General features: G+C 34.7%; 1 protein-coding gene across 3 annotated transcripts in view; it reads left to right on the forward strand.

Moving 5' to 3' along the window:
- LOC137244168 (sodium-dependent nutrient amino acid transporter 1-like) overlaps positions 1 to 22,541 on the forward strand; it is a 139,424-nt gene that overhangs the window by 16,377 nt on the left and 100,506 nt on the right. The window lies entirely within an intron of this gene.

Below are 22,541 nucleotides of genomic sequence, written 5' to 3' on the forward strand. Positions count from 1 at the left end.
TTGTCTGAGAAAATCATAGATACCGGTGGTATATATAGTATATATCCCATACAACCGATTGTTCAGATAAGAAACTTTGCGCAATTTCTTCCCCATTTTAACAGCTAGAAGCTTCAACTTTCACCAAATGCTTACGTGTATAGCATATATTGTTGTCTGAGAAAATCATAGATACCGGTGGTATATATAGTATATATCCCATACAACCGATTGTTCAGATAAGAAACTTTGCGCAATTTCTTCCCCATTTTAACAGCTAGAAGCTTCAACTTTCACCAAATGCTTACGTGTATAGCATATATTGTTGTCTGAGAAAATCATAGATACCGGTGGTATATATAGTATATATCCCATACAACCGATTGTTCAGATAAGAAACTTTGCGCAATTTCTTCCCCATTTTAACAGCTAGAAGCTTCAACTTTCACCAAATGCTTACGTGTATAGCATATATTGTTGTCTGAGAAAATCATAGATACCGGTGGTATATATAGTATATATCCCATACAACCGATTGTTCAGATAAGAAACTTTGCGCAATTTCTTCCCCATTTTAACAGCTAGAAGCTTCAACTTTCACCAAATGCTTACGTGTATAGCATATATTGTTGTCTGAGAAAATCATAGATACCGGTGGTATATATAGTATATATCCCATACAACCGATTGTTCAGATAAGAAACTTTGCGCAATTTCTTCCCCATTTTAACAGCTAGAAGCTTCAACTTTCACCAAATGCTTACGTGTATAGCATATATTGTTGTCTGAGAAAATCATAGATACCGGTGGTATATATAGTATATATCCCATACAACCGATTGTTCAGATAAGAAACTTTGCGCAATTTCTTCCCCATTTTAACAGCTAGAAGCTTCAACTTTCACCAAATGCTTACGTGTATAGCATATATTGTTGTCTGAGAAAATCATAGATACCGGTGGTATATATAGTATATATCCCATACAACCGATTGTTCAGATAAGAAACTTTGCGCAATTTCTTCCCCATTTTAACAGCTAGAAGCTTCAACTTTCACCAAATGCTTACGTGTATAGCATATATTGTTGTCTGAGAAAATCATAGATACCGGTGGTATATATAGTATATATCCCATACAACCGATTGTTCAGATAAGAAACTTTGCGCAATTTCTTCCCCATTTTAACAGCTAGAAGCTTCAACTTTCACCAAATGCTTACGTGTATAGCATATATTGTTGTCTGAAAAAATCATAGAGATCGGTTGTATATATAGTATATATCTCATACAACCGATTGTTCAGATAAGAAACTTTGCGCAATTTCTGCCCCTTTTTAACAGCTAGATGCTTCAAATTTCACCATATGCTTACGTATATAGCATATATTGTTGTCTGAAAAAATCATAGAGATCGGTGGTATATATATTATATACTTCATATAAACTGTCATTTTTGCCCCTTTTTTACGGCTAGAAGCTTCAAAATTCATCAAATTTCATCAAATAGTTACGTTTACGTCATATATTTTTGAAATACGTGATTCGTAGTCATAGTTTTTACATGCAGACCACAAAAAACGTGAAGCTTTGCATCCTCACACAGATTACCTACCTATTTTTTATTTTATATTTATCTTAAAAATCGTTTAGATATGTTCAAATTTCACTAAATGCTTACGTGTATAGCATATATTGTTGTCTGAGAAAATCATAGAGATCGGTGGTATATATAGTATATATCCCATACAACCGATTGTTCAGATAAGAAACTTTGCGCAATTTCTTCCCCATTTTAACAGCTAGAAGCTTCAAATTTCACCAAATGCTTACGTGTATAGCATATATTGTTGTCTGAAAAAATCATAGAGATCGGTGGTATATATATTATATACCCCATATAAACTCAATTTTTGCCCCCCTTTTTACGGCTAGAAGCTTCAAAATTCATCAAATTTCATCAAATAGTTACGTTTACGTCATATATTGTTGAAATACGTGATTCGCAGTCATAGTTTTTACACCCAGACCACAAAAAACCAGAAACTTTGCATCCTCACACAAAGTACCTACCTGTTTTTATTTTATATTTATCTTAAAAATCGTTAAGGTATGCAGATCTGTTCACTATATATTTCTTATCTTATACATCCAATTATTCGGAGATTACGAACGGGATAAGATTATTGTTCAGCCCCATTCATGAAAGGTATGAAGTCTTCGGCACAGCCGAAGACACTCCCGTTCTTACTTGTTTATTTTATATTTATCTTAAAAATCGTTTAGATATGTTCAAATTTCACTAAATGCTTACGTGTATAGCATATATTGTTGTCTGAGAAAATCATAGAGATCGGTGGTATATATAGTATATATCCCATACAACCGATTGTTCAGATAAGAAACTTTGCGCAATTTCTTCCCCATTTTAACAGCTAGAAGCTTCAAATTTCACCAAATGCTTACGTGTATAGCATATATTGTTGTCTGAAAAAATCATAGAGATCGGTGGTATATATATTATATACCCCATATAAACTCAATTTTTGCCCCCCTTTTTACGGCTAGAAGCTTCAAAATTCATCAAATTTCATCAAATAGTTACGTTTACGTCATATATTGTTGAAATACGTGATTCGCAGTCATAGTTTTTACACCCAGACCACAAAAAACCAGAAACTTTGCATCCTCACACAAAGTACCTACCTGTTTTTATTTTATATTTATCTTAAAAATCGTTAAGGTATGCAGATCTGTTCACTATATATTTCTTATCTTATACATCCAATTATTCGGAGATTACGAACGGGATAAGATTATTGTTCAGCCCCATTCATGAAAGGTATGAAGTCTTCGGCACAGCCGAAGACAGTCCCGTTCTTACTTGTTTATTTTATATTTATCTTAAAAATCGTTTAGATATGTTCAAATTTCACTAAATGCTTACGTGTATAGCATATATTGTTGTCTGAGAAAATCATAGATACAGGTGGTATATATAGTATATATCCCATACAACCGATTGTTCAGATAAGAAACTTTGCGCAATTTCTTCCCCATTTTAACAGCTAGAAGCTTCAACTTTTACCAAATGCTTACGTGTATAGCATATATTGTTGTCTGAAAAAATCATAGAGATCGGTTGTATATATAGTATATATCTCATACAACCGATTGTTCAGATAAGAAACTTTGCGCAATTTCTGCCCCTTTTTAACAGCTAGATGCTTCAAATTTCACCATATGCTTACGTATATAGCATATGTTGTTGTCTGAAAAAATCATAGAGATCGGTGGTATATATATTATATACTTCATATAAACTGTCATTTTTGCCCCTTTTTTACGGCTAGAAGCTTCAAAATTCATCAAATTTCTTCAAATAGTTACGTTTACGTCATATATTTTTGAAATACGTGATTCGTAGTCATAGTTTTTACATGCAGACCACAAAAAACGTGAAGCTTTGCATCCTCACACAGATTACCTACCTATTTTTATACCTTTCATGAAAATGAAATGGTATATTAATTTCGTCACGAAACCGAAAATTGTAAGTCCTTAAAGGAAAATAGATAGACCCACCATTAAGTATACCGAAATAATCAGGTTGAAGAGCTGAGTTGATTTAGCCATGTCCGTCTGTCCGTCTGTCCGTCTGTCTGTTTGTATGCAAACTAGTCCCTCAATTTTTGAGATATCTTGATAAAATTTGGTGAGCGGGTGTATTTGGGTGTCCGATTAGACATTTGTCGGAACCGACCGGATCGGACCACTATAGCATATATCCTCCATACAACCGATTTTTCAGAAAAAGAGGATTTTTGTAATATCTTACCCAATTTAACAGACTGAAGCTTCAAACTTCACCATATACTTTCGTATATTGCACATATTGTTGCCTGAAAAAATTGATGAGATCGGTCGTATATATAGTATATATCACCCACAACCGATTGTTCAGATAAGGAACTTTTCGTAATTACTGCCCCATTTTAAGAGCTAGAGGCTTCAAATTTCAACGAATGCTTAGGTATATAGCATATATTGTTGTCTGAAAAAATCATAAAGATCGGTGGTATATATAGTATATATATGGTGGTATATATAGTATATATATAGTATATATATATATATATATATATATTTTCGCAAATTTTGGCCCCATTTTAACAGCTAGAAGCTTCAAATTTCACCGAATACTTACGCATATAGCATATATTGTTGTCTGAAAAAATCATAGAGATCGGTTGTATATATAGTATATATCTCATACAACCGATTGTTCAGATAAGAAACTTTTCGCAATTTCTACCCCATTTTAACAGCTATAAGCTTCAAATTTCACCGATTGCTTACGTATATAGCATATATTGTTGTCTGAAAAAATCATAGAGATCGGTTGTATATATAGTATATATCTCATACAACCGATTGTTCAGATAAGAAACTTTTCGCAATTTCTACCCCATTTTAACAGCTAGAAGCTTCAACTTTCACCAAATGCTTAAGTATATAGCATATATTGTTGTCTGAAAAAATCATAGAGATCGGTTGTATATATAGTATATATCTCATACAACCGATTGTTCAGATAAGAAACTTTGCGCAATTTCTGCCCCGTTTTAACAGCTAGAATCTTCAAATTTCACAAAATGCTTACGTATATAGCATATATTGTTGTCTGAAAAAATCATAGAGATCGGTGGTATATATATTATATACTTCATATAAACTCTCATTTTTGCCCCTTTATTACGGCTAGAAGCTTCAAAATTCATCAAATTTCATCAAATAGTTACGTTTACGTCATATATTTTTGAAATACGTGATTCGTAGTCATAGTTTTTACATGCAGACCACAAAAAACGTGAAGCTTTGCATCCTCACACAGATTACCTACCTATTTTTTATTTTATATTTATCTTAAAAATCGTTTAGATATGTTCAAATTTCACTAAATGCTTACGTGTATAGCATATATTGTTGTCTGAGAAAATCATAGAAACCGGTGGTATATATAGTATATATCTCATACAACCGATTGTTCAGATAAGAAACTTTGCGCAATTTCTTCCCCATTTTAACAGCTAGAAGCTTCAACTTTCACCAAATGCTTACGTGTATAGCATATATTGTTGTCTGAAAAAATCATAGAGATCGGTTGTATATATAGTATATATCTCATACAACCGATTGTTCAGATAAGAAACTTTGCGAAATTTCTGCCCCTTTTTAACAGCTAGATGCTTCAAATTTCACCATATGCTTACGTATATAGCATATATTGTTGTCTGAAAAAATCATAGAGATCGGTGGTATATATATTATATACTTCATATAAACTGTCATTTTTGCCCCTTTTTTACGGCTAGAAGCTTCAAAATTCATCAAATTTCATCAAATAGTTACGTTTACGTCATATATTTTTGAAATACGTGATTCGTAGTCATAGTTTTTACATGCAGACCACAAAAAACGTGAAGCTTTGCATCCTCACACAGATTACCTACCTATTTTTATACCTTTCATGAAAATGAAATGGTATATTAATTTCGTCACGAAACCGAAAATTGTAAGTCCCTAAAGGAAAATAGATAGACCCACCATTAAGTATACCGAAATAATCAGGTTGAAGAGCTGAGTTGATTTAGCCATGTCCGTCTGTCCGTCTGTCTGTTTGTATGCAAACTAGTCCCTCAATTTTTGAGATATCTTGATAAAATTTGGTGAGCGGGTGTATTTGGGTGTCCGATTAGACATTTGTCGGAACCGACCGGATCGGACCACTATAGCATATATCCTCCATACAACCGATTTTTCAGAAAAAGAGGATTTTTGTAATATCTTACCCAATTTAACAGACTGAAGCTTCAAACTTCACCATATACTTTCGTATATTGCACATATTGTTGCCTGAAAAAATTGATGAGATCGGTCGTATATATAGTATATATCACCCACAACCGATTGTTCAGATAAGGAACTTTTCGTAATTACTGCCCCATTTTAAGAGCTAGAGGCTTCAAATTTCAACGAATGCTTAGGTATATAGCATATATTGTTGTCTGAAAAAATCATAAAGATCGGTGGTATATATAGTATATATATGGTGGTATATAAAGATCGGTGGTATATATAGTATATATATGGTGGTATATATAGTATATATATATAGTATATATATATATATATATATTTTCGCAAATTTTGGCCCCATTTTAACATCTAGAAGCTTCAAATTTCACCGAATACTTACGCATATAGCATATATTGTTGTCTGAAAAAATCATAGAGATCGGTTGTATATATAGTATATATCTCATACAACCGATTGTTCAGATAAGAAACTTTTCGCAATTTCTACCCCATTTTAACAGCTATAAGCTTCAAATTTAACCGATTGCTTACGATTTTTCAGAAAAAGAGGATTTTTGTAATATCTTACCCAATTTAACAGACTGAAGCTTCAAACTTCACCATATACTTTCGTATATTGCACATATTGTTGCCTGAAAAAATTGATGAGATCGGTCGTATATATAGTATATATCACCCACAACCGATTGTTCAGATAAGGAACTTTTCGTAATTACTGCCCCATTTTAAGAGCTAGAGGCTTCAAATTTCAACGAATGCTTAGGTATATAGCATATATTGTTGTCTGAAAAAATCATAAAGATCGGTGGTATATATAGTATATATATGGTGGTATATATAGTATATAAATATAGTATATATATATATATATATATTTTCGCAAATTTTGGCCCCATTTTAACATCTAGAAGCTTCAAATTTCACCGAATACTTACGCATATAGCATATATTGTTGTCTGAAAAAATCATAGAGATCGGTTGTATATATAGTATATATCTCATACAACCGATTGTTCAGATAAGAAACTTTTCGCAATTTCTACCCCATTTTAACAGCTATAAGCTTCAAATTTCACCGATTGCTTACGTATATAGCATATATTGTTGTCTGAAAAAATCATAGAGATCGGTTGTATATATAGTATATATCTCATACAACCGATTGTTCAGATAAGAAACTTTTCGCAATTTCTACCCCATTTTAACAGCTAGAAGCTTCAACTTTCACCAAATGCTTAAGTATATAGCATATATTGTTGTCTGAAAAAATCATAGAGATCGGTTGTATATATAGTATATATCTCATACAACCGATTGTTCAGATAAGAAACTTTGCGCAATTTCTGCCCCGTTTTAACAGCTAGAATCTTCAAATTTCACAAAATGCTTACGTATATAGCATATATTGTTGTCTGAAAAAATCATAGAGATCGGTTGTATATATATTATATACTTCATATAAACTCTCATTTTTGCCCCTTTTTTACGGCTAGAAGCTTCAAAATTCATCAAATTTCATCAAATAGTTACGTTTACGTCATATATTTTTGAAATACGTGATTCGTAGTCATAGTTTTTACATGCAGACCACAAAAAACGTGAAGCTTTGCATCCTCACACAGATTACCTACCTATTTTTTATTTTATATTTATCTTAAAAATCGTTTAGATATGTTCAAATTTCACTAAATGCTTACGTGTATAGCATATATTGTTGTCTGAGAAAATCATAGATACCGGTGGTATATATAGTATATATCCCATACAACCGATTGTTCAGATAAGAAACTTTGCGCAATTTCTTCCCCATTTTAACAGCTAGAAGCTTCAACTTTCACCAAATGCTTACGTGTATAGCATATATTGTTGTCTGAAAAAATCATAGAGATCGGTTGTATATATAGTATATATCTCATACAACCGATTGTTCAGATAAGAAACTTTGCGCAATTTCTGCCCCTTTTTAACAGCTAGATGCTTCAAATTTCACCGTATGCTTACGTATATAGCATATATTGTTGTCTGAAAAAATCATAGAGATCGGTGGTATATATATTATATACTTCATATAAACTGTCATTTTTGCCCCTTTTTTACGGCTAGAAGCTTCACAATTCATCAAATTTCATCAAATAGTTACGTTTACGTCATATATTTTTGAAATACGTGATTCGTAGTCATAGTTTTTACATGCAGACCACAAAAAACGTGAAGCTTTGCATCCTCACACAGATTACCTACCTATTTTTTATTCTATATTTATCTTAAAAATCGTTTAGATATGTTCAAATTTCACTAAATGCTTACGTGTATAGCATATATTGTTGTCTGAGAAAATCATAGAGATCGGTGGTATATATAGTATATATCCCATACAACCGATTGTTCAGATAAGAAACTTTGCGCAATTTCTTCCCCATTTTAACAGCTAGAAGCTTCAAATTTCACCAAATGCTTACGTGTATAGCATATATTTTGTCTGAAAAAATCATAGAGATCGGTGGTATATATATTATATACCCCATATAAACTCAATTTTTGCCCCCCTTTTTACGGCTAGAAGCTTCAAAATTCATCAAATTTCATCAAATAGTTACGTTTACGTCATATATTGTTGAAATACGTGATTCGCAGTCATAGTTTTTACACCCAGACCACAAAAAAACAGAAACTTTGCATCCTCACACAAAGTACCTACCTGTTTTTATTTTATATTTATCTTAAAAATCGTTAAGGTATGCAGATCTGTTCACTATATATTTCTTATCTTATACATCCAATTATTCGGAGATTACGAACGGGATAAGATTATTGTTCAGCCCCATTCATGAAAGGTATGAAGTCTTCGGCACAGCCGAAGACAGTCCCGTTCTTACTTGTTTATTTTATATTTATCTTAAAAATCGTTTAGATATGTTCAAATTTCACTAAATGCTTACGTGTATAGCATATATTGTTGTCTGAGAAAATCATAGAGATCGGTGGTATATATAGTATATATCCCATACAACCGATTGTTCAGATAAGAAACTTTGCGCAATTTCTTCCCCATTTTAACAGCTAGAAGCTTCAAATTTCACCAAATGCTTACGTGTGTAGCATATATTGTTGTCTGAAAAAATCATAGAGATCGGTGGTATATATATTATATACCCCATATAAACTCAATTTTTGCCCCCCTTTTTACGGCTAGAAGCTTCAAAATTCATCAAATTTCATCAAATAGTTACGTTTACGTCATATATTGTTGAAATACGTGATTCGCAGTCATAGTTTTTACACCCAGACCACAAAAAACCAGAAACTTTGCATCCTCACACAAAGTACCTACCTGTTTTTATTTTATATTTATCTTAAAAATCGTTAAGGTATGCAGATCTGTTCACTATATATTTCTTATCTTATACATCCAATTATTCGGAGATTACGAACGGGATAAGATTATTGTTCAGCCCCATTTATGAAAGGTATGAAGTCTTCGGCACAGCCGAAGACAGTCCCGTTCTTACTTGTTATATCTGTCTTAAGATATTAAATCAAAAATACCATTGTACTTTGTGTCTCCCCCTGTGGGTTAGGGGTTAGAATATGCCCACGGTGGGTATACCGGTCGTAAAAGGCGACCATAAAACCATGGCTAACCAATCCATGAGTAAGGTGATTTTACTCGAAAAGGAGCAGGGTGGACGCTGGTATCACCCTGTGGGACCCTAAGCATGGTCCTTATAAAAACTGCCACCGCGGGAGCAGGAAAAGCAAGTTGTGACCTGATGCACTGCATCATACGATGCTATTCAGATCTCATTTGCTGTCTTGGGATGGACCCCTTTTGGGAGCATCGCAGTTTGAAGCAGCTTTAGACTGCCTTGCGAATAGGAGGCGTTCGCAAAATGGATGGCGGACTACTTTTGCAAAGATATTGCTGAGGCGGGAAAGCCCCCCAGCACAGGTCTATGGTTGGAAAGGTTGTCCACAGGCCTAAATTGTGGATAAATGGAGCGTAATTTTGAAGAATAAATAGGAAGTTTATACAACAAGCGAGTTTATTGGAGTTGTATACCACAGTAGCAAATAATGATGAATATGTGGGCACGTATAAGTAGCAAGTAATGCAGATCTAAGTGTCAAATAAAACTAAATGGAACGTTTGGCTGGGTTCAGTTGCAACATGATCTTAAACGCACAAGTACCTGTGACTAACGAGATGTATCTTGCGGAAGTGGTTTAATACCATGTTTAATGAAGATGTATCTTGCGAGTTTTTGTGTCGTAACTACTTGTGAGTCTCACTGTCTGTACAGTATGACAACAGATAGTTTTATTCACAAGGAATTATATGACGCTCCCACTCTATGGAAAATTTAAGTAGTTATTCATGCTGGAAAAACACTTGCACTGATAGATTACATCGCTAGTTGGTTCACAGCGAATGGGCGTTTTTGATCATAACAAGATGGTGCATAGCGTTGGAAGGAAGTGCCGCCTTTAAGCAATGTCTAAGCAAAACCAGCTCCGTCGTCAATAATATATTGTAAATTGTTGTGACACAGCGGGGCAGAAAAGGTTGGTCACATTTCCTAAATTGCGACAAAACACAAATCTCAATCTGATTAACTTGTTAATCAGATGTTTGAGATTACAAAATCAATGAAAGAGGGACACTGAGACAAGCACGGAACTCGCGGTGGAGTTGCCGTTCAACCGGGTGCCATTAAGCTGAAATGGAAGGGGAGGGTGGATAGTCCTCCCCGGCCAAACCACGGCTGGTCGACTTGAACACCCAGCTCACCGATTAGTACCAACTTGTTGAGCCGAAGATCAACGGACATTGATCTGTGTTTAGTTACACCGTGGGGTAGGTCTTCTTAGACAGGTACCCACGTAACCTACGCACTGACTGTACTTTGTGTCCTCAGCACAATTAAGTATACACAAGGGGCCTCCCCGCTTGCAAACCTCAACCCGTCAGGGTGTTGATTCCATAGCAACAAGCGTAATAATTCGTACGTATTAAATAAACATACATCACTGTAATTCTTCTAATAAACTTAAGCACTTCCAATAAACCAGGTAAAGTAAAGAAGATTGCCTTTCAGATAGAACAATATCTATTAATTGGAATTAGTGAACTAAAGTTTATACTTATAATTTTTATATTAGTTATGCTTATCAAGAGTGGCGTTGCACTAAGGGGTAATTGGAAAAAGTTGTCTCAAAATCAAATTTCTCAGCAACGATTAAGGTTACAATTTTCAAACAAATATGTACGCTTGAAAAGCCCACTTTTCACAGACATGAGAAAAATCGGATTTTTAAAAGAATTTTAAATTTAAATATAGAAAATCGCTTTGAAGCAGATAATTTTGAATTTTTTAAAGTTTTTTTTTTTAAGAAAAACTAAATTATTCTTGTTCACTTAAAATAAGAATTAATTTTAAGCTATTTGTCTGCGGAACAATTTATATGACCGGATTTTTATTTCGTTACAAATTAACTATTATTTTTGAAGAATCTTCAAATATTTCCTTAAAGTTTACATATTTTCCAATATGAAAAAAGCAATGAAATTGAAAGTTTCAAAAATGAGAAGTCAGAAACCTGTTCGAAAGTGTAATTTGCAATTGTGTAGCTAATACACATATATGTATATTATTTAATTTTTTACAGATTTTGAGATGCAGAAATCTAATGTGTAAAACAGGATATCTGTTCAAACCATAATTTTCGCGAAAAGTAACAAAAAGTAAAGGCCATCGCTTAAGGCAAAGCGTATATATTGTAACGAATTTACTGCAAATCCTTTTATTTTGCAACCTTCTGCTAAGTTCGAATCACTAAACTGTTGAATAAATAACTCCAATATTTAATAACGCAAAATGACCTTTATTCAAGTACTTTCAAAATAACACTTCTATTGCTCGAATGATAGCGTGCTTACTCGAAACTGATTCTAGCGCCTCTACTGTTGCTGCCTTTTATACTCTTTGATTTCCTCATTGCATCTTCTAGGCGCTTCTGTTCTAGAATCTACTAGTTGGTTATCTGTTATAATTTTAACTACAGATGTACGTGTATAGCTCTCATATGCGCGTGTGTTTGTGAGCGACACTTCCACAATTATAATTGCATATCTCGTCCCGATCAGACAAATCTCTCGATCTAAACGCTGCCAGCCTTTCCAAATGGACCACTTTCATTTTGGTTCGTGGTTTACCGATGGTTTGTATGCGGTACACTACATCGATGATCCGTTTTACAACTTTGCATGGGCCTTCCCAATTACACTGAAATTTCGGGACAAACCTTTTTTTCGTTGTTCGATTGTATAACAGCACCAAATTTCCTTCCTGAAAACCATCCGAATTAATTGCTTTATCGTATCTGGCTTTCATCTTGTCACTCATAATCTTTGTTCGTTGCCTTATCAGATCGTGTATTTCTCTCAGCTCTTCTTCCAAATCACCAGTGGATTTCTTTTCATTTCATTTCTCTCCGCATCGGCATCTATCCCAAACTTCAAATCAACTGGCAGTCTAAGGTCATTGCCAAAAATTACTTTTGCAGGGGTTTGACCCTTTGCCTCATGCACTGCTGATCGATAAGCCATCAAGAATAATGGTATGCGGGTATCCCACTCTTTATGGGACTTGTCCACTACTTTCCTTAAGTGCTCCTCCAATGTTCTATTGAATCGTTCCACCATACCATCGGACTGAGGATGCAATGCAGTTGTCCGTATTTTTCGAATGCCCAATTATCTACACATTTCCTGGAACACAGCTGATTCGAAATTCCTGCCTTGGTCAGAATGTAACTCCATTGGTACACCATACCTTGCAACCCAATTGTTTATAAACACTTCTGCTACAGTTTCCGCTTCTTGATTTGGGATTTGGTATACCTCTGGCCATTTGCTGAAATAATCCATAACCACCAGTACATATTTTATTTCCGCAGTTGCTAGTAGGAAATGGACCTGCGACATCCATAGCGATCCTCTCAAATGGCGAACCTGAGTTATATTGCTTCATCTGGCCATGGCTTCGGGTTTTGAGCCCTTTCGCTCTGCTGCAAACCTCGCAGTTCGCAATCCACTCAGTGACCGACTGACGGCAACCAACCCAATATAATCTCTGTTTAATCTTCTCGAGCGTCTTCGCGATTCCAAGATGACCTCCGCTTGGACCAGCTCGTTGAGCACGTCAGGAGAACGAGGTTTCTGGGAAAAACTATCAGTTTCTTCTTTTTTCTTTGACCACCCTCACTCTCCCATACTCGATGCAAGCAACCGGATATCAATTCTAAACTGTTCCACTGTGCCCAATAGGACTTCGCAATGGGACTATCTGCTGACATCTCCTCTCTGCTTGGTCTTTCGTTTCGTTCGAGCCCTTGCATAACATGTGACAGATCTGTATCTTTTAGCTGACACTTTCCTAGTTATTCCTTGTCCCATTCATCCATACACGTTATAGTCATTAGCCGGACATCTATAATGTCTTGTGCTGGGCGATTTAGTTGCAACTGCTCGATACGTCCTCTCAAAGCATCAAACTTGGCCTCGATTTTTTCCTCAAACTGTAAAGTTTGTGTATCCTGGGCCTCCAGCTTCGATGTTACCCTTATCTCCTGTGCTTCCAGCTGCGAGGATATGCGAGCCTCCTGTGCTTTCAACTGCTCAGCCAACAAGATGTCATATATGTCTTTTGCTCTTCCAGTTGGGATGCCATATATGTTTTCTGTTCTTCCAGTTGATTTTCCATCTTGGTTGTAATCTGTGTCGACATTTCTGACAAAATTCTAAAATCAAAATTCTGAAGTCAAAATTCCGAAATCAAAATTCTGGGTCGACAAAATTCTGGAAGTCAAAATTCTGGGTCGCCAAATTCTGGAAGTCAAAATTTCGGAATCATGGCATGGTGTAGCCGGTGTTGGATCAGCTAAGGGTTATTTTTTTAAAGTGCGGCCGAAGGCCGCCTACGTAGAAGGTTGTACTACGCAGAAGAACATCATCGGTTATACCACACACCCGGACTTGGCATGGCGTAGCCCAGGATTATTTTTGATAAGCGCGGCTGAAGGCCGCCTATGCAGAAAGGTGTTCTACCCAGAATTACTGTGCATGGTGCAGCCGGTGTTGGATCGGCTTTATCTAGAATATTGACTTCCATATTATTGATTTCCGGTGTTTCGACTTCCGGAATTATGAATGCAGGATTTCCATAAAAGCAGACTACACACATGTATATCTGTAGTTTATGTAAGGCCATTTGCGCTTCCTTAATACTAGTTTCGTTAGATGTTTTTTCGCAAATTTCCATACAAATTTGGAAATTCTTGCAATCTGTTTTTGAGGAGCTGCAGTCTTGAATCGGAACCCGGTGACAATTTAACGTGCGGGAAAAAATTATTTGCTAGCTGGTCCAGGGCTCGTATTCGAGCTCGGAAATTTTTCTTTCGATTTTTAAGGAACTTCCCGATAACCCAGTGACCGGAAGCTTTGATAATAGCTACGGGATTTATGCCGTTGTAATATTTTAAATAAAAAGGTTTTTTCGATAAGACAGGGCTCGAGATATTTAGAGATATTAAAAAGTATATTTACAACATCCGGAATTTTGCGACCGCTATTAGGGTAACTTCCCGTAGAGATAGATTCTTAAAACTAAGAACATATTTCAGAGCCTCATTACAATGCCCAACTCACAACACCATGACACTGCAACTCTAAGGAAAATAATGTTCGCTAGGTGGTCAAGAGATCGTGAAAATTCAAAAAATTGTCTGAACTTCGAAATTGTGCTTTCGAGTTTTAAGAAGACGAGTTGAGGAAACTTTTAACGAAGCTTTGGGCTCTATTACGTTTTAATATTTAGGATAAAAGAGTTTTCTAGATGAGAGAGGGATCGATATATTCAGTCCATTTACAAAGTGTGGAATCTTGGGGGCGCAATTTGAGTAATTTTCCTTGGAGGTAGATTTTTGAACTTAATAACATATATCAGATCCCCATCACAATGCAACATAAGGGAAACAAATTTTCGCTAGGTGGTCCAGGGGTTCTGCTTTCGAGTTGGAAGTTCTGCTTTCGAGTTTGTAAGGAAATTCCCGGGTTTTGAAAAGTCCATTGAGGATTATGGATCTTCCGCTCGATTTTTACTCATTGAGCTAGAAACATCAAAGCTTGCACATAGTTCAGGGCACTTTGACAATGCATTAAGAGGAGAAAATAAAAAGAATATAAAAAAATGTCAAGTACTTCCTTTATATAAATGGACCAGAAGAAACGAAAAATGTCTCTTTAAACACAGACCCAATCTTGTTAAACTTTGATATTCAAATTTTAGCAAACCACTTTAAAAATATTTATGAGCAACAAAAATATAAAGGTGAAGCGCACATTCCCGGACTTAGGTAAAGATTATATCGAAAGTCTACTTAACCATTCGGTTTCGGTTCTGGCTTCGTTTTTGAAAATAAATTTGGTTTTGTTGAAGTTTTTTAGCGACCTTTATGGTTTTATATATTTGTTAGTTGGCTGGCTCGAGGTCAAAGGACACTTTTAAATCTTTTCCCAATATATTTTGGCTACTCTATTTCATGAACATGAAATGGTATATTAACTTTGGTCCGATGTTTGCAAAGTTGAGAAATATAGAAAATAGACTAACCATTAGGTATACCGAATTGATCTGGGCGACGAACTGAGTTGATATAGCCATACCCGTCTGTCCGTCCTTCCGTCCGTCTGTCTGTTTGAACGCAAACTAGTCCCTAAAATTTTGAGATATCTCAATATAATTTGGCACAAGGATCTATTTTTGTATTATATTAGACATTTGTCGGATCCGTTAGGATCGGACCACTATAACATATATCTCCCATACAACCGATCGTGCAGATAAGACGGTTTTGGTCATTCCTGCCGCAATTTAGAAGTTTTAACCGTGAAACTCGGTGATATATATTTTAATATATCATAGAAGATTTTCTGAAAAAATCACTTTAATCGGAGCTATATATAGCATATATCCCATACAAATGATCGTTCAGATAGAAAGATTTTTGGCAGTTTCTCTCTTAATTTCCAATATAAAAATGTTAAACTTGGTTATATTTATTCTAATATATCATAGAAGATTTCATGAAAAAATCATTTCGATCGGAGCTATATATAATATATATCCCATACAACTGATCGTTCAGATAGAAAGGTTTTTAGCCATTTCTCCCTTAATTTCCAATATAAAAACGTTAAACTTGGTGATATTTATCCTAATATATCATAGAAGGTTTCCTGAAAAAATCACTTTGGTCGGAGCTATATGTATATAGTATATAACTATCCCATACAACCGATCGTTCAAATAGAAAGATTTTTGGCCATTTCTCCCTTAGTTTCCAATATAAAAATGTTAAACTTGGTGATATTTATTCTAATATATCATAGAAGATTTCCTGTAAAAATCGTTTCGATCGGAGCTATATATAATATATATCCCATACAACCGATCGTTCAGATAAGGGGGTTTTTTGCCATTTTTATACTCAGTTGAGCAGAGCTCACAGAGTATATAAAGTTTGATTGGATAACGGTTAGTTGTACATATATAAAGGAATCGAGATAGATATAGACTTCCATATATCAAAATAATCAGGATCGAAAAAAAATTTGATTGAGCCATGTCCGTCCGTCCGTCCGTTAACACGATAACTTTAGTAAATTTTGAGGTATCTTGATGAAATTTGGTATGTAGGTTCCTGAGCACTCATCTCAGATCGCTATTTAAAATGAACGATATCGGACTATAACCACGCCCACTTTTTCGCTATCGAAAATTTCGAAAAACCGAAAAAGTGCGATAATTTATTACAAAAGACAGCTAAAGCGACGAAACTTGGTAGATGAGTTGAACTTATGACAGAGAATAGAAAATAAGTAAAATTTTGAACAATGGGCGTGGCAGCGCCCACTTTTAAAAGAAGGTAATTTAAAATTTTTGCAAGCTGTAATTTGGCAGTCGTTGAAGATATCATGATGAAATTTGGCAGGAACGTTACTCCTATTACTATATGTACGCTTAATAAAAATTAGCAAAATCGGAGAAGGACCACGCCCACTTAAAAAAAAAATTTTTTTTTAAGTAAAATTTTAACATAAAATTATCCATTCAAAAGGCGAAAATGTATTGGCTGAGCCATTCGTTACAACAAAAGCACGCTCAGCTTTCTTCATGTGAATTGCTCGCGTATAAATTGCATAAATCGTTAGCCAACAATCTATCTTACGTCGTTTGGGAACATTTTATGATTAAGCTAAACGCTAAAACCGACCGATTATCTCGACAACAAATGCTACAAAAACGAATAAAATTAAAAAAGCTGAGTCAAATGAAAAGCCCCAGAAAATCATCGAGTGAGTTCATCCCGAATTTAGTTATCAATAAATCTAATGTGACCTTAAATGAAAATGAAATCAGCCTACTGAACAAAGGCCTAAACTTCGCGTTACCGCAGAAAATTAAACCTATGCAGGACATAATAGTGGATTCTGAATTAGCTCTCCGGAAAGTAGATACGGAAGCAGCAGAAAATGTGCGTTACTGTGTAAAAAAAGCGCTTATGTCGAAATCCAAGTCCATACCCAAAACGCATCCCTTTTTCACAAAGCGGTCAAATCGTTAAACGATAAAAATATTTATGTAACAAAAGCCGATAAAGGCAATTGTGTAGTTGTGCTAAACGAAGCTGATTACAACAAAGGTATGACCGAGCTTATTGAGGAAGGAAATTATGTCAAGGTGAAAAATCCTCTCCCGAAGATGAAAAAGCAGGTGATCGAGTGCAGAAAAAAGTATGCGGAAATATTCGGTCGTCGTTGGGACAAAAATATGCATAAGTCATACGTCCGTGTGCCTTGCTTATATGGTTTATATAAAGTCCATAAGCCTGGAAACAAATTTCGACCCATTATCGCCGGGTATACCTCACCTATAGCAAATATAGCATCATGGTTGAGTAGTTACTTTAATGAACTCAAGAGTTTCGATAGATAACTTTTCTATAAAAAACTCTCTTGAACTAATCGAAAAGGTAAAAAATATGCAGATAAATCCGAATGAATGCTTTACTTCCTTTGACATAACTTCGTATTTTTCTAAGGTACCGAAAAATGGTGCTTTGGATGCCTTGAAAGTTTGGCTGGATAAACAAACTATCAACCCGTTCATCGCCAACGCTTTATTTCATTTGACCTCTGCGTGTATAAACCTATCATTTTTCCAGTTTAGAAGAGTTTTCTATGAACAAACAGAGGGCCTACCAATGGGTTTAAGCATAAGTCCGTTTCTATGCAATTTGTTCATGAACAGTTTTGAAGAACAACTTGTTCAAAGCTCTCTATTCCCACGCTTCTATTGCAGATACGTTGACGATTGCTTTATTATTATGGAGAGGGAAAAAATCGAAGAAACCCTGACTCTATTCAATTCAAAAAATAATGCAATACAGTTCACATGTGAATATGAATCCAATAATGAGCTACCGTTTTTGGACCTAAAAATAAAACGCGATATCGATGGAAATATCGAATTCGATATATATCGGACGCCCACCTCGACTGATCGATTTATTCCGATTGAGTCCAATCACCACCTTTCCCACAAATTAGCCGCTTTCAATTCTATGACTCACCGGCTAGTAAATGTGCCGCTCAGTGATTCGGCATACAAAAAAGAAAAGGAAAAAATCGTGAGCATCGCGAAAACAAATGGTTATAGCTCCAGCATTATATTGCAAATAATTAAAAAGCACCACAACAAAAAGGAACGAAGGGAGAGTAGTTCATTTTTTGACACAGTGTGGATGATAAGAAGACTTGGTGTAGCATGACTTATGATCCAAACAGCTTTAATGACTTACAAACACTTTATAGGCAAGTAAATGTAATGTTGGCCCCAAAAACAACAACAAAGTTAAAATCCCTATTGAAAACAACGAAGGACAGATGTGAAAATTTGGACAAGCCGGGCGTGTATTCAATAACGTGCTCGCAGAAAAACGACGATGGTAATATATGCGGCGCTAAGTACATTGGTCAGTCGGCCCGCACTGTACGAATTCGGTTAAATGAGCATTTAAAATATATAAAGAATATTGACCCGAGAAGTGGAATCGCTGAACATGCTTTATCGAATAGGCACCGAATAAGCGAAGACGATTGTCAGTTAATAAAAGCAGAAACAAATAATAGCAGATTAAATATTCTAGAATCTTTACATATATATGTAAACAAAAGTGACTCGGTAAATCGTGATACAGGCCCACTGTATTCGAGTCTATTCGCAGCTCTTCAGTAATGTTTGATGGTTCCGTTTATTGTTATACATACAGACATATATAATTACTTTGTTTTTTGTTCTTGTAACTCTCTTTAACTTGTTACATTTTATTAGCTTTTTCTAAATTCGTTTGTTTGATTTAGTTAAGCTTACTTTGTTTATTTTTATTTTGTTTTGGTTAGTTGATCGTAGCAACTGATGAAGACACTACGTATGTGTCGAAACAATTGTTTTGCTCTTGTATTATACCTTTCATGAAAATGAAATGGTATATTAATTCGTCACGAAACCGAAAATTGTAAGTCCTTAAAGGAAAATAGATAGACCCACCATTAAGTATACCGAAATAATCAGGTTGAAGAGCTGAGTTGATTTAGCCATGTCCGTCTGTCCGTCTGTCCGTCTGTCTGTTTGTATGCAAACTAGTCCCTCAATTTTTGAGATATCTTGATAAAATTTGGTGAGCGGGTGTATTTGGGTGTCCGATTAGACATTTGTCGGAACCGACCGGATCGGACCACTATAGCATATATCCTCCATACAACCGATTTTTCAGAAAAAGAGGATTTTTGTAATATCTTACCCAATTTAACAGACTGAAGCTTCAAACTTCACCATATACTTTCGTATATTGCACATATTGTTGCCTGAAAAAATTGATGAGATCGGTCGTATATATAGTATATATCACCCACAACCGATTGTTCAGATAAGGAACTTTTCGTAATTACTGCCCCATTTTAAGAGCTAGAGGCTTCAAATTTCAACGAATGCTTAGGTATATAGCATATATTGTTGTCTGAAAAAATCATAAAGATCGGTGGTATATATAGTATATATATGGTGGTATATATATATATAGTATATATATATATATATATATATTTTCGCAAATTTTGGCCCCATTTTAACAGCTAGAAGCTTCAAATTTCACCGAATACTTACGCATATAGCATATATTGTTGTCTGAAAAAATCATAGAGATCGCTTGTATATATAGTATATATCTCATACAACCGATTGTTCAGATAAGAAACTTTTCGCAATTTCTACCCCATTTTAACAGCTATAAGCTTCAAATTTCACCGATTGCTTACGTATATAGCATATATTGTTGTCTGAAAAAATCATAGAGATCGGTTGTATATATAGTATATATCTCATACAACCGATTGTTCAGATAAGAAACTTTTCGCAATTTCTACCCCATTTTAACAGCTAGAAGCTTCAACTTTCACCAAATGCTTAAGTATATAGCATATATTGTTGTCTGAAAAAATCATAGAGATCGGTTGTATATATAGTATATATCTCATACAACCGATTGTTCAGATAAGAAACTTTGCGCAATTTCTGCCCCGTTTTAACAGCTAGAATCTTCAAATTTCACAAAATGCTTACGTATATAGCATATATTGTTGTCTGAAAAAATCATAGAGATCGGTGGTATATATATTATATACTTCATATAAACTCTCATTTTTGCCCCTTTTTTACGGCTAGAAGCTTCAAAATTCATCAAATTTCATCAAATAGTTACGTTTACGTCATATATTTTTGAAATACGTGATTCGTAGTCATAGTTTTTACATGCAGACCACAAAAAACGTGAAGCTTTGCATCCTCACACAGATTACCTACCTATTTTTTATTTTATATTTATCTTAAAAATCGTTTAGATATGTTCAAATTTCACTAAATGCTTACGTGTATAGCATATATTGTTGTCTGAGAAAATCATAGATACCGGTGGTATATATAGTATATATCTCATACAACCGATTGTTCAGATAAGAAACTTTGCGCAATTTCTTCCCCATTTTAACAGCTAGAAGCTTCAACTTTCACCAAATGCTTACGTGTATAGCATATATTGTTGTCTGAAAAAATCATAGAGATCGGTTGTATATATAGTATATATCTCATACAACCGATTGTTCAGATAAGAAACTTTGCGCAATTTCTGCCCCTTTTTAACAGCTAGATGCTTCAAATTTCACCATATGCTTACGTATATAGCATATATTGTTGTCTGAAAAAATCATAGAGATCGGTGGTATATATATTATATACTTCATATAAACTGTCATTTTTGCCCCTTTTTTACGGCTAGAAGCTTCAAAATTCATCAAATTTCATCAAATAGTTACGTTTACGTCATATATTTTTGAAATACGTGATTCGTAGTCATAGTTTTTACATGCAGACCACAAAAAACGTGAAGCTTTGCATCCTCACACAGATTACCTACCTATTTTTATACCTTTCATGAAAATGAAATGGTATATTAATTTCGTCACGAAACCGAAAATTGTAAGTCCTTAAAGGAAAATAGATAGACCCACCATTAAGTATACCGAAATAATCAGGTTGAAGAGCTGAGTTGATTTAGCCATGTCCGTCTGTCCGTCTGTCCGTCTGTCCGTCTGTCTGTTTGTATGCAAACTAGTCCCTCAATTTTTGAGATATCTTGATAAAATTTGGTGAGCGGGTGTATTTGGGTGTCCGATTAGACATTTGTCGGAACCGACCGGATCGGACCACTATAGCATATATCCTCCATACAACCGATTTTTCAGAAAAAGAGGATTTTTGTAATATCTTACCCAATTTAACAGACTGAAGCTTCAAACTTCACCATATACTTTCGTATATTGCACATATTGTTGCCTGAAAAAATTGATGAGATCGGTCGTATATATAGTATATATCACCAACAACCGATTGTTCAGATAAGGAACTTTTCGTAATTACTGCCCCATTTTAAGAGCTAGAGGCTTCAAATTTCAACGAATGCTTTGGTATATAGCATATATTGTTGTCTGAAAAAATCATAAAGATCGGTGGTATATATAGTATATATATGGTGGTATATATAGTATATATATATAGTATATATATATATATATATATTTTCGCAAATTTTGGCCCCATTTTAACATCTAGAAGCTTCAAATTTCACCGAATACTTACGCATATAGCATATATTGTTGTCTGAAAAAATCATAGAGATCGGTTGTATATATAGTATATATCTCATACAACCGATTGTTCAGATAAGAAACTTTTCGCAATTTCTACCCCATTTTAACAGCTATAAGCTTCAAATTTCACCGATTGCTTACGTATATAGCATATATTGTTGTCTGAAAAAATCATAGAGATCGGTTGTATATATAGTATATATCTCATACAACCGATTGTTCAGATAAGAAACTTTTCGCAATTTCTACCCCATTTTAACAGCTAGAAGCTTCAACTTTCACCAAATGCTTAAGTATATAGCATATATTGTTGTCTGAAAAAATCATAGAGATCGGTTGTATATATAGTATATATCTCATA

This window comes from Eurosta solidaginis, chromosome 3, assembly GCF_040869045.1.
Source record: "Eurosta solidaginis isolate ZX-2024a chromosome 3, ASM4086904v1, whole genome shotgun sequence".
NCBI classification, from domain to species: domain Eukaryota; kingdom Metazoa; phylum Arthropoda; class Insecta; order Diptera; family Tephritidae; genus Eurosta; species Eurosta solidaginis.